This window comes from Canis aureus, chromosome 19 (genome assembly GCF_053574225.1).
Source record: "Canis aureus isolate CA01 chromosome 19, VMU_Caureus_v.1.0, whole genome shotgun sequence".
In the NCBI taxonomy this organism is placed as follows: domain Eukaryota; kingdom Metazoa; phylum Chordata; class Mammalia; order Carnivora; family Canidae; genus Canis; species Canis aureus.
This window is the reverse complement of record NC_135629.1, coordinates 21,938,858-21,958,795: the sequence shown is the minus strand read 5'-3', so window position 1 is coordinate 21,958,795 and position 19,938 is coordinate 21,938,858. Positions and strand designations below refer to the sequence as shown.

Genomic DNA, 19,938 nt, shown 5'->3' with positions numbered 1-19,938 from the left:
TTCCACAACAGGAGTGACATCTAACGTGACCCTGGGCTGCAGACTTCTGCCCCAGAGCAAAGCAGAAAACCCATTTATGTAGAATTAAAAGCTATTTGCTTGATCCGTCACTTGTTCCCACTCTGGTCTACTTTCAACTGTGACACATTCAGCTGGAATTACAGGCGAGCTCTCAGTCCGGCACTGGGGCATAGCATCTATTTCTGCACAACCACGGAGCATAAACATTACAGAAAAATAATGACTTCGGAAACACTGGGCACCCTACCCAAACACAAGCTACATGTGTGTTCACAGATAGAAACTAACGGCTGTTTACCCTGAAGGCCCCATAAGAAAAATGCAGTCACCTTTACAGTAAAATGCAACTTACTATTCAACATGCAACAAACTGCCAGAAAAGAGAATCGGGAATGAACTCCAACAGAGAGGTCCTATAGTGCCTCGGATTTCTACAGGAAGGTCCAGGCTGTTCAACTGTACCACCCCAGCCTGGCCCGAACTGTACCACCGATTGGATCACAAGACCAAGATCGGAAAAGGTTGCAGGCTCAGTCAGTTTTCTCCTTGCTGGGTCGGGTAAGAGAGCTTGTATGACATCACGTCGCGTCTCACTCTGGAAGCTTGCTTTGTAAAGGCAGAAATCTAATGTCGCTTAAGTGAACCAAAGAAGCAGCGTGGGTTTGGTACGGCAAAAGGTTACGCAACACAGTAAAGTTAACGTAAACAGGCTCAAGCTGCACTAGAGCTATTCTGTCCATTTCCCGGATGCAACAAATAAGGGCACGCATTCCTTGTCAGTGTATTACAAAATGACAACAAAAGCCATCCCAAGTTTCCTGTTGAGATGCCAGCAGGTATTGACAAAAGCTTAGCAGTAGCTCTCTGAGACTGCTGTGGTTTTAGCACATTGTCAAAACAGGATACTATTTAAATTAAAAATTTACTGATTCAAGTTCAGAAAAACCCTGCTTTGCTGTTTTTATAACCAAATTCGTGGGTGGGGAAACTTTGACCTTTATTTTTTCTTTTTTTTATGGCACCTTATATGGGTCTTAGAAGGTACTATATTTAGCAAGCTAGTTTTGAGAACTAAGGTGTCTAAGCAAGATGACTATCACTTTCTATGAATTACTGTACATGTGAAATCATGGGCTTGTTACATTATGCAAAAGCAACTCAAGTGAAACAAACAAAAATACCTGTTTGCATACATAAATTTTATAAAAATCTCTGTGGGGAGAAAAAGGGGAAATACACAAAAACTCACCACAGCATAATGTGCTTCCCGAATGAATCTTGTTTAGCATGAAAGAGTATTTCTTTAAAGAAGAGGGTAAAGCCAGGACTACAAGAAGATGGCCAAGACAGCGATGCGGTCAACTAGAAGTAGTGCACCGATGAATGGATGGAGCCCCTATGAATGGTGGAAAGCGCAGCCAAGTGTGTTTCTGTCTCAGGGTTTTTCCACTTGTTATTCCCTCCATCTGAAATCTTCTTTTTCCAGATACTTGCAAGACTCAATGTCTCACTCAGTCGAGGTCTCTACTTAACTGTCCCTTTCTCACAGAGGTCTTCCCTAGCTGACCAACTGAACATGGGAATCTCATTACTACTATCTATATATTAGCCAGCTTTGGTTTCTTATTAGTTTTCATCATCGCTTGACATCTGCTGATTACTTCCTCTTTTGCTTATTGAGTTAACATCCCTAAGAATATAAGCTCTGTGAGTTCAGGGACCCTGTCATGCCAAGGCTCCTGGTAGAGGAGCAGTGCAGCCCCCCAATTATTTCTCAGATGTTGACCAAGGAATCTCATGAACATCTATTTATTCAAGTCTCTGAAAAGACTTGCTCTTCTTTCCATCTCATGACCTACCTACTTAACTGGCCATGGCACAAACAAAATCATTCCACTAAGGCCAGTGACCTCTAAGAGACCGGAGGGGCAGGTGGATAGAAATAATGAGCTACTTATTTTGTCCTAAAATCACTTGCAGATTATCGTCTCAGGTCTCACAGCTTTGAGGATATGTGGCCTCTCAATGTTTGTGGGGGAAAGACTGGAGGAAATTTGTAGAACTTGAGAAAGAAGTCTAATTCCTCAAATATCGTGATGCAATTCGTCTCTTCCTTAGCCAACCTTTCTTTCTTATTAGTCACTAGAAAATCTTTTAATGAGGTGAACAATAATTTCACCAATGGCTTTGAACAAACAGTGTACCAGTGCTCAGGCCACATGATTGCTTTTAACCTTTTTTCTAACACAGCTGAGGGATGTGTCACATTACTACCTGTTACATTGGCTCACTGACACAATAGCTTGAGATTGGGCCATTAGGAAGGTTAGTACTGGTAGAACCCAGCTTCCAAGACAGCCCCAAAGATTCCCACCACTTGGTATTCACGGTTTGTGTAGTCTCCTCCAACATAATGTCAAGACTGGTCTCTGTGACCAATAAATATAGCATAAGTAATAATATGTGATGTCCAAAGCTAGGTCCCCAAAGACTCAGATCACTCTGGGGAAGCCAGCTGCCACGTGATGACACACTTAAGCAACCCTATGTACAGGTCTTCATCATGGGGACCTGAGGACTCCTGCCAAAAGCTGCATGAGTGAGCCATCTTGGAAATGGATCCTCCAGACCTAGTCAAGCTCCAGAGTCACATTTTAACTACAATCTCTTGAGAGACTAGGAGCCAGACTACTTGCTAAGTCACTCTCGTAGTTCTAGCCTACAGAAGATATGTGAGATAATAAATGTTAACATTGTTGTTTTAGGACACTAAGCTCTGGGTTAACAGAGTATCTAGACCTCACAAGGGAAAATGTGTATCATCTTTGCCATATGGGAATCCTCACACACAGAGTCCTAGTTAAGAAAGCAGAGTTCCCATTTTCACATTGGCAGCCAGTTATAGCAAGACATCAAATCTATCATCAGAGTGCACAGATATAAAGAACCCAGAATTCCCAAATCCCTGGGCTGTAGTCGGCCTGTTACAGAGCAGAGAAGCCCTTCCAGACTCTATGTTCAATCTGTTAGTGAAGCTTCTGGCCCCTGAGAAGAGAGATCTACAGCAGACAGGTTGATAACTGAAACCAGTTATAACTAGCAGGCTAATGGAAGACCATGGCAAGGGAGAAAGGGGCAGGATTTCTCAGCTCTACACAATTGGTGCTATATAGGAATGCCGCTTGAGCTCCTGATTATTATTTTTTTGAGAAGCTGGAAAATGATATTTTGATGGAAAAACTCCAGACTGTTTCACCTTTGCAAAGAACTCCCCAAAATGTTAAACATCGTGTCTGCAAATGAAATGAAATAGGGTCTAGCCTGGGGAACATTAGTTTCTGGTCTCTTTAACGGAGAATCAATTTGTGCTTTCCTCATTCTTTCCCAATATAACATAAATTTCCAAACTCCTATTCTCAATGCCTTTCACTTCCCAAGTTTCATTCACAAGTTTTGTTGGACAATTCCATGCTTTTTAATGAAACATAACTACCCTGTCTGTCCCAAAGTCATCATGATGGCTGTTAGAAAACATTTGTCCCTTTTTTCATAAATTCAGTAAATAATGTGCTAATACAGAAGTGAAAGAACAAGTCTTCTGCAGGTGTGAAGAGAACCACCCTGGGTGAAAAGGGAACAGAGCACTGAAGAGTAACAAATTACTTAGTCCCCAAGAGAAGCATGTCAACTCTGACCAGAAGCCTTCATCAAAAGACAGCTTTAATATCCATTCTTCCCTTCCCAACACATCAAGACCCAAGAAAAGTAGCAGTTACAAGGAAATTAGAGTATTCCCTGGTCCTCACGGTACATATATAACTACAAAGGCAAAGAGCAAATAATAGTCCAACTTTCTACTTAGTATGGAGAGGGTAACTGGGAGGGGATGTCAGAGTAATAATCCTCACATACCCTATCTGTTCTTCTCATCTGGCACAGAGAACTCTGCCGTCACAAGAGTGATAGACCTCTGTACAGAGGACCTTCAGATGTGAACAACAACTCATCAACTCTTCGGCTGTGGGGTCTTTGATTCATCTGGTGCGTATGCAAGATCGAAAGATGACAAGATAGCTATATGACTATTTTAAATTTGCTCTGAAATGCAGGTAGAGGATAACTGGCATTCTCTATCCATCTAGTACCATTGAAAAGTCTCAGCATTACAGAACATTCCGATTCTTTTTAGGAGGTCAGCCTAGGATCTCACAAGTGATAAGCCACAACCAATATCATAATGTGGATGATAAGAACGACAGCTGCAAGAATAAGCAATATTCTAAGTGTGAGATGTCAGATTATATACCTGAGGTAGATATATAATTAATATATCTAACTATATTTAACATAAGCTTCCAACATCATTGATGGGTAGCTATTTTATAGAAAAAGTTTAGAAGTAAGCAAATTTGGACAAAGTCATACAACTGATAAATAATAGTTTTTAAATTTGAGTCTATCTATCTCCTTCCGAAGTCTTGATGGCTAAGCTTTGATGTCAACCTCATCAATATCTTAAGCTAGAGATGAAGGGCAAGCTTTTACCCGGCCAGTCAACATATTCAGCCAATGGACTTAATGCTATTATTATTACTGTTATTAATCTAAATGGAAATACAATTATTTTTATCATTGTTGACTAACAACAGAGGTCAATAAAGCTCACACCTGGGAGGCAGGTATGAGAAGCACACGATTAGGATTTGGATGCACGAAATGAACTTCAAGGATTTGGCTTTTACAGAAACCAACAGGAAACCAGGGTGTGCCAGTCCTTGCTTCTGAGAGAAATGGAAAGAACAAGGACCCTTGTGGGACCCTAAGAGCAGTATCAATGGAAACTCAAGGTCACATTCCTCCCCCTCAGATTGAGGAAAGGAGGAGGCTGGTCTGTGGGACCAAAGCCAACCTTCGATAGAAGGAAACTTTCAGAGGAAATGATTTAAGCTTTTTTGGTGAGAAGGGTATTTTTCAAATGCCTATTTGAAGTTCTTATTTCCATCTTAAGTCGACACAAATAAAAATAATCATCAGTTTTCAAAGGGTCTTGTGGTTCACTGTGGGGGAGGGAGTTTGGCTTAGTTTCCCCCAGTAAAGCTTCCAGGTCTTTGGATTTTTTTCCCTCTTTGGAGGAAAAACTTAAGCCCCATGGGAGAAAATGGAGGCAGTTAGATGTTCCCAGCGATTGCTGCAGTACTGTCCTGACCTGACAGCAATACAGTAAAAGAAAGATGGAGAAAACCTATTTTGTAGCAAGGACTCAGAGAGATACACTTTGGGGATATATGAAGAAGCCACATTAAAGGAGGGGCCTTTTTGATCTTTCCTCAGGAGAATAGATTTACCAAAATGTTTCAAAAGCCAAAGAAAATTCTCAAATCGCATTGTCCAGCAGGATTTTCTACAATGATGGAAATGCTCTTTATTTGCATTGTCCAAAACGGTAGCCACTAGTCTCGTGTGGCTATTTGAATTTAAAGTAAATACAATTTTAAAACTCAGTTCTTCAGGTGCCTTAGTCACATTTCAAGGGCTCTGTTCCCTAATGCTTCCAAAGCTCCCTATGTTTACATCTATTAGTGCATTTATTATATTGTATTAATTCCCTCTGTGCAACTTCAACTCTGACATAGGACTAAGGAACAGTCAATTCTGTACTCCAGTGCAAAGTGGGGTCCAGTTCTCGATACGTATATAAGAAATGTTAATATGAGTGAATAAATAGATTGGTAAATGAGTGACTCGATCCTCTATGTTCATGTTTACACCCTGGGGCCTTGCTGTCAGATAGAATCGCTATATTGTTTCCACCAAATTTTAATATCAAATGAGTTCTAGATCTTGATGAAGATAACAATTACATTAATAAAGATCAAAATGAGACTTAGATCTTGTTGGTGGTGATGATTATAATAAAAATCAATAATCTTCTCATCAAAATGCTGTGGCGTTGGCTCCCAGTAACATCATTCTCTATCAGTTTCCCTTGAAGTCTCGCCTTCTTCCAACATCAGGTTAAAAAAAAAAAAAAAGTTTTCTTGTCTTCATTTATCTTTCTCTTACTATAAAACAAGTAAGTAGCTAGATAGCCAAGCTCTTCCTCCCAAAGATATCCCAAAGATCAAACCCAAACTTCTAACTCCAGAGTTAAATCAAATAAATATTTTCTGTAAAAGGCCAGGTAGAAAGTATTTCAGGCTTTTGTAGGATATAGAACTACTCAAATCTACTGAACGGGGCCACAGTTAGTGAGATTAAGGAGTATGGCTTCAGGTTTCATGAAATGCTATTCTTTTTTGGCTTTTTCAACCATTTAAAAATGTAAACGACTTGTAGGACCCTCAAAAATACAAGCTGCAAGATTTGGCCCACAGGCCTATATTTGCTAACCTCCATTCTAAGGCTTACTCAGAGCTCCCATGCTTCATATTCAAGTTAAAGGTCCCAGAGTCACAGAGATATCGTGACACTAATGGAAATTAACTCCCCATTGTAGACAATGAAATAGTCAAGAGCCCTACAGTCTAGCAGCTTCAGAGGCCAACTGGGAGCCAAACAAGGGAAGTACTGGTTTAAAAAGGGGGTGGTGGTGAATGGCGGAGATGAGGGCAATCCTTGCCCACCCGCTCTGGTAGCAGTTCCAGTCTTGTCACCATTAGCTGAGCAGAAAGATGAAGGCTCAGCTGGTCTCAAGATCCTTTCACAAACCAGTTTTGTCCAGACTTCTATTAGTCAAAATCCTGATCTCCATAAGAGTTTCTGCAAGCCTGTTAATTATGCCTTTGATCTGAGTTACATTATCTTCAATTAAGCATTAATATATTGTGCATGAACTGACACTGTGTCATGCAAAGTGGTAAGGCTTCTGGAATACATTTCTAAAGCCAGTATTCTAAATAGAGCTGTGTAGGCAGTGAAATATTTATTTTCAAATTCATCTGTGTACATTTTCAAAATTACTGCTCTCTAAATTTTCTTTGAAATGTCTGACCTGCTGTTCATAAGTCAAAAAATATAATCTCTCTTTTGTGGAACTCCAATTGGTAAATTGTGTTAAAAAAAAAAAAGTCAGATTGGCTACTTGCTGTTAGATGGTGGGTATTAAGGCCTCAAACAGCTAGTGTTACCTTAAAAAAAAACTGCCCCAAATGCCCTGTGGGCCTCATTGACCAGGCTACTGTCAGACCATTTTGCCTTCATCAATGAACAGTCCCAAATTTTCCAAACAGTGGCAGAATGAAGAGGTTTCTATTTGTAAAAAATGAAGTCAAACATGAATATGGTAATATATACAGGTAAAGAGATGCAAGAAGGCCAGTTTCTCTTTTTGGTTCCATGTTTGTTAGGTTTTTCTTTCTGTATTTTGCAAAAGGAGCAGAGCGGGTATTTGTTTATAAAACACTGAAATAAGAAAGGTCCCAAATAAACACAGACTCTACATTTTAAATAACATTCAAGTTCCTGAATGAGGTATGCCCTAAACTCCTAGAAACCAGGTGTGACTCTGACATGTAGGCCAATTTCAACACTTACCTGAAAGGTATCCAAATGACTTTGGTAGGAAATCAAGTTAGTGATCTTGTGAGACTTATAGTATTTCCCAATTTGGGCTGGCCTGGAAATGTCATAAAAATGGGCACATATCGTAAAAATGTAGTCTACAGGTCCATTCCAAAGCAGAAATACACAACTATATAGAGAAAAGGAGATGAGCTGTGCATTTTAAATCCCCAGAAAGACCTTCGATATGATACCAACTACATTATCCTTTGTCTTCATTCCTGCGATCTCTCAAGTGGACTCCAAGGTTAGGAGGGTTACCCACCTAATTATTACATAGAACATTCAGCCTCCAGTCCACTGCAGTACCCTGGGCAAATTACCCAAGGGTAAAAGCCAAGACTTCTTACCAAGGATTCACTAACATCTTTTGATTGACCCAAAATTGTTTGCATTGGTGAGATGAAGTCAGAGTTCATTTCTACTACCCTAGGAGGAAGCTGGAGGACAAATGAGGGAAAAACAGAAACAAACAGACACTGAGATTTCGAGGTGGCAAGGAACTTAGCTGTCACCGTGACAAGTAGTCTTCAACCATGGGAGTGCAAAAAAAAAAAAAAAAAAAAAAAAAAAAAGCACTTATAAAGGCTTTTAAACATACCCAGGCTTGGACCCTATCCCAAGATTCTTATTCTCTTATTAGGTAGAGTTCAGGAATCTACCTAGGATATAAAAAAAAAAGCTTTGAGACCCAGATCTTGATGATGATAAAAATTATATTAATTCTGATGTGCCTCCAGGGTTGAGAACCACTGACTAATCTTTTGTAGATAAGAAACCGAGACTTAATAGAGGTAAGTCACTTTGTCAAAAATCAGACATGCTTGGATTCAGAATGCAAACAATGGAGAAAATCTGCATTGCCATATGACTGAACATGGCAGGAGGGCTCCGTGTGCAAGGAGTGCCATTACATCGTAGATTCAAGGGAAGCCATTCACACTGTAGATATCTCAGATCTATTTAACTATTGATAAAGTATCTGTAGATCTGTAAGATGTTCTGGCAGACGGTGGTGAAATGCTTCAATGGAATAAAGTCCGATCTAGTATGAAAATACCCAGACAGATGGTACTAAGGTGTCTTGAAAGTGTGCTTTCCTTTCTAGGACTAACAAAGGCCCTGCCAGCTAAGTCTGTTTTCCCTGAATCTCAAAAAATTACTAGTTTTACCACCCTACACATTGCATTGCATGGACAGATGTCAGCCCAAGAAGACGGAAAAGAAGAAAAGTTGGGTGGCACCACTGTGCAAGTTAGGAAAAGATGCCCCTTCTTCCAAGTAGATGTAGGTCGACTCCCTCCCACATGTCAGGGTGCAAGGCTTGATAAATGATCGCTATATTGGAATTCTTGCTGGCCCCTGCATTCAGGAACTTTGTTCAATTAACAAGCTGCAAGATCTGATTGGTCATCTAAAGCAGAGGTCCGTAAATTACAGCCCAAATCTGGTCCACCGCCTGTGTCTCTATAGCACTTGAGCTAAGAATTGCTTTCGTACTTCTAGGAGTTGCAAAATAAAAGGGAAAGAGAGAGAGAAAGAAAGAGAGAGAGAGAGAAGAAGAATCTTCTATTCTTCACGTAGAATCTTTCTACGTGAAAATTATACGAAATTCAAATTTTGAGTGTCCACACATACATTTTTATGGGAATATAACATATCCATTATTTATATGTTGCCTATGGCTGCTTTTGCAGAGTAAATATTGCCAAAGCACCAGTGTGGCCCACAGAACCCAAAATATTCACTATTTGGACCTTACAGAAGTAGTTTGCTGACCCTTGGTCTAAAGGAAGAAAAGAGTTAACTATTAAGCCAAATTTCTTTTGTAGATTTAATGAAAAGTTCCAAGCAAATTTGGCAGGTGAAATAGTTTCTTTATATGTACAAACTTGAAACTGAGACGACAGAGGAAGGTCAACTTCATTACCTAGCCACCTTGACAGTACCTTTAAATGTCATCAATCAGTATGTGCCTTGCATGACTTGCAAGGGCTCATTATAAATTATAGCACATGGGCCCCTGACACGATCCAGGGATTGTAACAGGACTCTGGTGACGTAATGTGATAAAGGAGATTTCTCTGTACAGCTCTATATGGCACAGAGCTGGAGAATTTCCAAGAAATTTAATTTCCAGAGTGCCACCTTTAACTATTCAAGATAATTCCACCCAAGCACCAGGCATCCTTGAAGAAAACTTTATCTTTTCTGGAAATGCTTGTCACTGGGTGTCGTCCTCGAAAATATAAATTTGCAGCTATTTTTTTCCAACGAGACAGACTAAATCCAGGATGTAGATTTTCCAATTAGACCCTTTTTAAACATCTGTTGGTAGGCTGCATTTAACATTAGTTGTTTGAGCAAAGCGCAATTTGATTAGACTGTCTGAAACCAAGCCAAAGTCTGCAAAATAATAGCTCAATTAAATTGTGTTTTGCTTTCATTTGTCTTAGATTTTTCTGAGTGTGATAGTGTTACAAATAATCAAGTAAACCAATTCCTTTCAAAATGAGAGATTTCAGTAGATTTTCTATCTCCCCTCCGAGTTCTTGTAATAATCTATTCCATCTTCGCTATGCTTCACTGAACTTAATCTTGACACCAAATACATTTCTCTACTTTGCCTTTGGTCTCCTTTAATTGTCTATACTTATGAATTAAAGTTCTATGTCATTAATATTATACCTTAAACAGATTAGCAAATGTACAAAGGCAAGCACAGAGCATTAGAAGGGGGTCAAACAGCACTGCAGGAGTCTTCTGATTTTCACTCCATAGTCGGCAGGATTCATGTCATTGACCCAGTGAAGGACTGGGGCATGAATGATACTGGATTCTTTTAACGCCGTGTTTCTGGTCTTGAAATGTTCCTCGAGATTTGTGCATCTGAGACCAGCCGGCAGCCTCATCCACTAAAGGCAGCATCAAGTTTTCTTCTTTCTTGGCTTAGACATTTCACTGCCTCATTCATTCATTTATCACACACTCACTCACTAATTCGTGAATGAGAGATCTATAGGTTGCCTGCTCATACCAGATAGGCTGCAGAAGGCCATAGCTTCCACATTTCAGATTAGGAATTAATTCCTTGGCTGTTAAGATGACCTAGCATTCATTCATATAAAATTCTGAAAAGACAAGGACAAAGGAAAGACCAGGATAGGAGTTTCAGAAGAGCTCTATCCTCATTTATGCCAAAATTGACACACAGAGGAAAACTATGCTCTGTCAGGATAATGCTGGTTACAGGAGCAGCAGGGGTAATGGCAGCAGCTAATATTTGGTAAGTGCCTGTTGTGTGTGCCAGGCATTGTTCTAGGCTACTTCCGTGTAGTAGCTCAGCTAATCTTTTTTTTTTTTTTAAGATTTTATTTATTTATTTATTCATGAGAGACACACAGAAAGAGAGGCAGAGACATAGGCAGAGGCAGAGGGAGAAGCAGGCTCCATGCAGGAAGCCCGATGTGGGACTCGAACCTGCGTCTCCAGGATCACACCCTGGGCTGAAGGCAGACGCTTAACGGCTGAGCCACCCAGGCGTCCCTAGCTCAGCTAATCTTAACAACTTCACAGGATAGGTACTCTGATTATCCCTATTTTAGAGTTTAGGATCTTGAGGTCTTCCCATCAAATCGGGTAACTGCAAGTTGACTACAAGCAAGACGACAGTCCCTGTTACTCTGCTACAACATATATTTGAACATTGATTGGTATTAAGGCAATTAAAATATAATTTAGAGTTTAATAGGTATTCATTTTCCCTTTAAAAAGAGTTTACATACTTATGAGAAGAGCTCACTTTTCTGAGAATTTACTATGTGCCAGGCACTGTGCAAGCACTTCTCATGCATTAATCACTCCATCCTCACAATCACCTTCAGGTAGGTGAGGTAATCAGCTCCACTCTCTAGATGAGAAAACGGAAACAGAGAGGTTAAGCTACTTCTCCAAGGTCACACAGCAGTTAAGAGTAGTGCTGGGACTTAAACCCAGCAGCCTCACATCAGAGATCATGCTATTAATCATGATGTGCCCCCTTGCACGGTGTTCTGAAACATAAATCTCTGAAACTCTCAACCACCTAGTTGCATAGTGAGCCAGTGTACAAGATCCTATGCCTTTAAAGGCAAATCACACCTCATTTTTGACCATGAATAGGCATAGTTTCAGGACAAGAATACAATTTGCTCAGTCTCAGGTAAGTATGTAGGGAAGATCACAAAGTACATGTTTGATTTTAGGTTAATATGGGACACTTGGGTGGCTCAGCGGGTGAGCATTTGCCTTTGGCTCAGGGCGTGATCCCTGAGACCTGGGATTGAGTCCCACATCGGGATTCCTGCACGGAGCCTGCTTCTCCCTCTGCCTAGGTGTGTGTGTGTGTGTGTGTGTGTGTGTGTGTGTGAGATGAATAAATAAATAAAACCTTTAAAAATAATAATAATTTTAGGTTAATATTTCAATAGTTACCACTGGATCTATCAAGCTTCCCAGAATGAAAAAAAAAAAAAAAGTCCCAAGTGCCCCTCTACTCTAGTAGGTGATCAACAAGAGACTATGTCAGTTAAATCTCTATCAAGTGTGGCACGTAGAAAATACACATATCACCACTCCCAACTGTGGTGCCCATGGCAGACCTGGCTAATCAATCATGGCAATCCTGCAGAGGCCATCCTAATTCTAGGATCCTTCAAACAACGCTCTACGCAGGACCACTTAGCACCTAGATGAAACGAAACCTCTTCGTCTGTGTGGCTCAGACTCTTAATTCTGTTTCTAGAACACATAACAATTCCTTTATGCTACCAAAGAACAAACCAGAAATAATTTCACCGTCTTCTTAAGGGTCGTTTCATTAGGATCGACATAGGACATAGGATCATAGGACATAGGATCCTATGTCCAGAGAAGAGGAGAAGGAACCCGCTAGGCTGCAGCAATAGATAGCAAAGAAAGAGAAGCATGGGACAACAGAGCAGAAAATTTAGATCTGGGAAAGCATAGCACATCACATGGCTTTTAGTTTCCTTTTGAAGAAAACAAGAGATATAATTCTCTTGGAATTAAACTCAAGACACAATTTAATCACCAGGGCCTTCTGTCTAAATGGTAGGCGACAGAGTAAGCAATATTTGCAAACCGGGATTTTGGGGACTCTGAAATGATATCAAATGGACTGCGCTCGTATTCACCTCCTGACCGAAGGAATCATGGTTCTGAGTCTCCCTCTTCCTCCTCCCCGGTAAGAAGACTGCAGCCTTCTCAGGACATCTAATGTAATCCAAAGTTAGAACACTAAAGAACTAGACGGCAAGCAGCAGAATTTGCACTTGGTATGGTAGACAAGAGAGGGCCACTGAAAGTTTTTGAATAGGAATCTGAATAGCATTGAGGAAAAGCTGAAAGCAGGAGGAAGGATGGGAGATATGCAGGAAGAACAGGAGATGCTCTGAGGGGCCAGAGGAGGATAGATTACCGTCCTTTGCCAAGACGTAGGCATGTGCCAATTGAGGTCTAAACTCTGAACAAGGTAGCAGCAGGGGAAAATCGGAGCAAGGAATGGACAGACGATACCCCGTGAAAGGGAATATGGAAGATCTGATGACAGATAACGTGGTGGGGATGAAGGAAATTAATAAGTCAATGATGACTCATGACTCTGACTAATAGAGCCTGGTGACAAAAGTGATCAGCTGAATTAGAGATAATTGCAATTGCTGTCATGCTGAGCAGAGAGCCATAGACACGGTTAGGATGGGGGACAAACAGGCGTGGCCTCTGGGGTACAGTGGGAACAGCACAGGCAAGGCGAGCAGATAGATTATTGGAGGAGAGAAGGGAAGGGAACTTCGAGAAAGGAAAGAACTTGTCTTCTGGGAGATAGAAGGAGAGGAGCCTGGGGGATTGGGATGGGGGGGCGTAGGGTGGGGGTGGGAGGTGGGCACTGAATTGAAAAAATTTGAAAGAAAGCAATTTCCAGAAAGCTGAGTTAGCCAAAGGATGACTTAGCTACGAGGCAATCAGACAGGTTGAGGTGAAGACCGAGACACGACCAATAAATTTAGTGACAATAAACCTCAAGAAAAGGATAAGGAAAAAAGCCAGATACGGGGGAGGTTAGGAAGGAAAAATGACTTGTTTAAAAAAAAAAAAAAAAAAAAAAAAAGTTGAAGCAGCAGGCAGAGTAGTCAGGTTGTAAAAGCTTGGTAAGCGAAAGGAGCTCGGGAGAGTAACCGGGAAGGATTGAGTCATCCAAAGTTTTTGAACGACCCATTTAAAAATCCAACATTTTACCATGAATGCCGATAAATGCTAGGCTCTGTCTGCTTGAATGTTTACCAAATTTCCTCAATGGGATGTAACACAGAAGGACAAGGGCTGGCACTCTTTGCCCAATTGTGCCCTGGCAGCTTTAAATTCTACTACTTAAGTAGTTAAAAATCTGTTCTTTTGACGAAGAGGGAAAAGTTATGAATAGAAGGGAGCGGGCCTAGACCCTTTAGAAATGACTAGCACTCAGTCTCCATAATTCACTGGGCAATAATTTCAAACTCAAACAATCGCAACAGCAGGGCGGCTGAAGTCCACCCCAAGTTCAAAATGGGATATGTTCTCTTTAAAATTTTGAGAGCGACTAAATATGACAACCATCTGATGTATGAAAATTATTCACAACCAAAAACAGACAGTCTGGAAATAGCCGGGATGACTTCATTTAGACAGAATTACCCGAATCTGTTTCTAATATACACAGTACACATAATAAATTTTTACAATATGACAAGGAAAACAAACTTAATAAAAGTTCCCGATCTTTTGTTACACAAGCATGCTATATCCATGCTATGTTTATAATAGTTTGCTCATGATATCACAGCTCGGTAACAAAGGCCCAAGCAATACAAAAACAGTTACTAGGCATGACATCAACTCACAACTACCGTAATTACATCGGTACACAAATTTCCCAAACTGTACATTTTCCAAACTGCTTCTCAATTTCAACGGCTGCCTTTAGACAATTACTTGCAGAGTTGTCTGCAGACTTTGAGTAATACCCGCCTTTCTTCTCTTTCCCAAGCGTCATTTCCCTTTAGAAAGTGCATATTTCAATTACAAGCACTATTTTTCAAATATGCCTATAAACATATGTCCAAATTAGGAGACAGTGTGGTCTAGTGGTTAGTGACAAGCAATAGGCATCAGCAACTCTGATTCTGTTCCTTTCGCTGTCCCTGCTTCGAGGCCCAGGCAATAGCTCGGGGAGGGTCGGTAGAATGGAACGGCTAAGAGCACAGATTCTTGAGCCAGAATATTTGGGCTGCAAGCCCAGCTCTGCCACTCATCAGCTGTTTGGCCCCGGGCAAGTTAACTTCTCTGTGCCCTCCATTCCTCATCTGTAAAATGGGAATAGTAACGGAATTGATCCCCAGATGGCTGCTGCATAGCTGCAGGCTGCTGGGAAGTACCATTTACTTGCTTGCTATTTAATATTATTACGACTGCATTTGTGCGACTCTGTTTCCTGCTCGAAAACTTGGCCCAAATTATCCTGACCCATGGTGAACTGTGTACTTTTTCTAATGTGAGGATGAGGATTTCATCTTGGTCATGTTACCTGGATATAGTGAAGTGCAATGAAAAAAAGCTTGCACAAATTAATTAAATCCATAGGTTCTGTAATACCCAATAGCTACAGAGGTGAAAATATTATTTCGTAGAAATTGGTTTTCATCTTATTTCTCTAATGGTTTGCTTTCATGTTCTTGCAGCTAATGTTGATAAATACCTCCAACCCAATTGAAATAATCAGCATAGGGAAAAAAGATACTGCCTCGTGATTTCAGAAGCCTATTTCTCTAAGGACCAAACTTTTCGAGCCCATCCCATATGCACGACCTCTGTCTCACTGTGTTGCACGGTCAGTTGGCTTTCCCGACCGGGCAGGGCGCCAGGGGAGCGCGACTACCCCCATTGTCACTGCTGGTCCGTGGTGCTTACACCAAATGCTGTTATTCTAGGCTTCAGGAAATTTTCTAACCACTGGACAGGGTCCAATGCTGTGTGCTAATGAGTTTCAGATTGGAAGACTTCACTGTGCATGTGTCAGGAAAGTGCCACGGTTTATGGTGGGGTGGGGGCGGGGAAGAAAAGACACAAAAAAAGAGAAGAAAAAACAGTAGTTAAAAAATGCTGGCTACTCAAATTGACAGGGAACGTGACCTCTGCACTTCATCAGAAATTCCTGCAGACTTACAAAATAAAGGAGTTTGCTTTTATCACACACTGTGAGACTCATATGGAAAAATGGAAAACACTACATCACTTGACCTTGGTGTGCCCCCTTTCAACCACAGACGAATATTGTGTACAAAAATTCTAAATCAACTTAAGATGTTAAAAAAAAAAAAAGCTTTAATTTTCTGCATTAGACTTGATGATTACTATTTTGGTTCTGGAGATTTTGCTCAGAAGTTTCACAAAGGAAAAGGACTCATAATTCCAGGAAGAGCATTTTATCACTTTGGGAATAATACTGTGGTGGCCTCTGTCAGGTAGGCACGTCATGGTCTACACTTCCCTATGCTCCTGAAAAAATAATGAGCAAGTCCCACTTACCCAGCTCTGAAAGTCACCCAAGACTGAATCATGATTATTTGCTTACATTAACAGAACATTAAAACCAATTTTAAACAACTTAAGGAAACTCTAGCCATCTTTCCTTGGTGATTCACTCCTCTGGGAAGCTTCTTCTCCCTTCAAGGAAACCAACAGGCTTGATAACAAGACTTCTCATTATGCTATCATAGTCTATCAAAGAAGAATCCCTTCTTGGGAGAGTCTAGCTCACAGGGCTTCTTTAGAGTAATGAAATTATATTTCAAAAAAAATGTGAAAAAAAAAAAAAAAGCTTTTTTTTTTTTTTTTTTTTTGGCCACACTTAGTCCTGGCGACTTTAAAACTCCAACCCTTTCACATCCTCGAACTGTCACCAACATTTTTTCAGACGATGTCAATAAAATTGATTGCTTGCAGTTCTGAATTCTGCTCTGCACATGGAAACAATATAATTTGTTTTAAAGTATTTTCGATGGGGGCGGAAGGAGAAACAGAACCTCAGAGCAAGTCTATCCACAACATTGGGGTGGGGTAAGGAACAAACCAGAAGCACAGTAAATGGTCTGAATATTACGGTCTGCTGGAAACTTTGACAAAAATTCCCAATGTATAAACCCTAAAGCTCACTGTTGTGCTGACTGATATGTCTTCCTGTCAGATATGAATGATGTTTCTGGAACATTAATACGTTCATTAAATTCTAACTCCCTGTACTTAAAATATTCTGTACTTTGGCTCAGAGGCATCTTGACAGCTTTGTTGTAATCATATATGTGAGGCCCCCAGACTACACAGTTGTTGAGATGCCTCATACCTACAACCAATCTGTTGCTTTTACAAGTTTAATCTAGGTATTAAGGAGCTGATAGTGGAACCATGTCGATTCAACATCTTCAACTCAGCTGTATATCATAGAAACCGCTATGGGTGGTGACAGACTCCCATGATGCCCAGCAACCATGCATACTTCTAACTCCCTAATCTGTAATACTACAAAATACGGCTCGTTTTTTTTTTTTTTCCTTCCTTTTTTCCGAGGCACAAGTGGACGACCAGCAAGGGTCCGACAGTGTTATTCCTAATTACCTTTTTTTTCACTCTTGATCCTGTGGCTCTCATAATTAGTTACCTGGGGCTGCAATCCAATTTGAAGTGATGACAAGAAAGTGATCCATGAAAAAGTAATAAGTTAAATCCAATTTCAGCCTTCCTCTAATTAAATGCACATGGAACTAATGACTCCAACCCTAGCATTTCAGTGATAATGGTAATTAGCGAGGTGGGAGTCGCTCTCTTTTTCAACACTGGAGGTGTAAACCACAAGGTAAAATGGTAGGAGCACTCTTAATTACATGTGTCATTTTGTCAGCAATTTACACATTTTTGACCAGTCAAGTATGTTTTTTTTTTCCCCTATCCCTCCCCACCTCCTAGCCCCAACAATGATTATAACATACCATTCCATGTTCCAACACATGGAAGCTCATAAGAGCACTTCAGACTTGAGAATGACAAATAACTTCTCTTTGCTGTTGCTCACCGCTGAGACACACACACGGACAAGGCGACAATTAGGATAATTACACAGATCTTAGACCTCTTAATTGAAATCTAGATATTTACTGGGGAATTGATATTTGTTGGTTTGGTTTTATTTTTGCTTATGATACGGAAGATATAATAATTTGCTTATTTGTGGCAAACGGGACACTCCGTAGATACTGAGGAAATGTACGTGGACAGGGAAGCTACAGTGAACTTCCTGATGGCATATTGGTTGTCTGTGGTCCTAAAAAAATACCTGGCTTCCCATCGTGGGGCTGTACCTGTCCATGTGCTCTGCAGCAAGTCAGGGAACCTCTGTAAGTTACTTTTCCTCATCCACAGCACAGTTTAAGGATGGAGCCTCCACCACAGGGCAGCTACGGGAAGGGACCACATTCAGCACTAACTAAACATTAATTATCTTTGCATACAGTGATACCTGCATATGGTGACAAAGGCATGCTTACCTTTAAAATATTAGCAGTGGACTTGCATTTTTAATACTTAAATGCATGTAAATGAGGTGACCATATAATCGAATGTCCAAACTGGGATACTTTAAAAGACTGAGAATTGTTGGGGGCACTTAGGGCAGCTCAGTGGTTGAGTATCTGCCTTTATCTCAGGGTGTGTGATCCCGAGGTCCTGGGATCGAGTCCCGCCTTGGGCTCCCCACAGGGAGCCTGCTTCTCCCTCTGACTATGTCTCTGCCTCTCTGTCTCTCATGAATAAATAAATAACCTCTTTAAAAAAAAAAAAAGAGAGAGTGAGAATTGTTAATAAACACACTTAAGGCACCAGACATAGACCAAGGATATCCTGGAAGGACTGGGACACAGGCTCATCCTATAGTGCTGAAGCTGAAATAGCAAAACTGAGCTAATTCATTATATTACACCTCCATCAGAAATCTGGAGGCAAAGACAAAACATACTATTTGAGAAAAAAAAAATTCCGAAAGCCAGAATATTTGACCTGGTCATAGGATGGATTTCTTGAGGTTCAGGAAACCGTTCAAATTGGATACAAAATTCTGTGTGCGTGTGCACCTTTCTGAGGTGGGGGAGGGTCACAGTTTCTATCCTCCTTTTAATGGTGTGTATAATCTGTAAGACTTCATAACCATTTTTAAAGCATCATTTCTTATTTTATTGTTTCTTATCAAGATTTATTTTTTAGGGTATTGTGACTCTCCAAAGTCATGTGGTAACAATGACATCTTAAAAGGTGCCAAAATTTCAACACTTCCTATCAATGTAAGGTCAGGGATGCCGATTCTAGACAATGCTAACTCCAGACATTTAAGGGGAAAAAAAAAATTCCGCCTCCTTCTCCTCAATTATCCACTTTACTAATTCAGTGCATAGGGATATTGTTTTTTTAAGGGTCAGTATTTCAAAACCATTCCATTTCACTATCTACCACATAAAATTGTAGTTTTCTTTAAAGGTTTCCTCTTACCAATTTATTCCTTGGTGAATAACGTGGAAATGATATGAGGTACTAAGATTATATGTGGCATTAGTGCAAAGCAAAAATGCTGCCGAAAGCACGTTTTATAGAACTACAAATAAAAATGCTAAAAAAAAAAAAAGAAAAAAAAAAAAAAACACCTGCTGGATCTTGTACTTTAACCTTCTCCTCTTTAAGCAGGAGTCCTTATTTTAAGCCCAAGCTTCCAACTGGGCTACACGGCTGCCCTTCCAGTGGATTTCACTCCCCTTCCTCCCAGTGAGATGGCCTCCCGGATGAGGGGCTCCCACATGATGTAACCTTGGAAGGCGGAGGGTAGGCAGGAGGGGAAAATCTCCGATGACTGGTTTCAAGTTCAAATTCTTTATAGACAGCCTGAAACTGTGGTCAGCTTTCTGCTGTAAGCAACACACAAGGTTGACTTTCTTTCCTAACTTTCATGCTGCCAGAATACACATGTACTTTTACTTTCTTAGGAGAAAATGTGTCATTTGATTTCCTTCCAGTTTATGTACTCGTGCCAACAACTAAAATGCTTAAAGAACCAAAATGAATTACTACCCAGAAACGGTGGTCAAAGTTCCAAAATTCGATCAATAAAATTGCTCATCTACTCACAAATTAATCTTCAGCCAGTAAAGTTACACATTTTCGAGGTTATGAGCACACCTGCACCGTTAAGCATTTATTTCACTTGTTTAAGCAATCTTCAGAAGC

At 40.4% G+C, this 19,938-nt stretch overlaps 1 protein-coding gene and 1 long non-coding RNA gene across 11 annotated transcripts in view; one reads left to right on the top strand and one right to left on the bottom strand.

Moving 5' to 3' along the window:
- Nucleotides 1-5,902, top strand: part of LOC144289747 (uncharacterized) — a 28,853-nt gene extending 22,951 nt beyond the window's left edge. Inside the window, exon 3 of the long non-coding RNA XR_013357672.1 lies at nucleotides 3,961-5,902. This is a non-coding gene — a long non-coding RNA (uncharacterized LOC144289747). The remainder of the gene's footprint in view (nucleotides 1-3,960) is intronic.
- FOXP1 (forkhead box P1) overlaps nucleotides 1-19,938 on the bottom strand; it is a 375,887-nt gene that overhangs the window by 129,410 nt on the left and 226,539 nt on the right. The gene's annotated exons all lie outside the window — the stretch shown is intronic.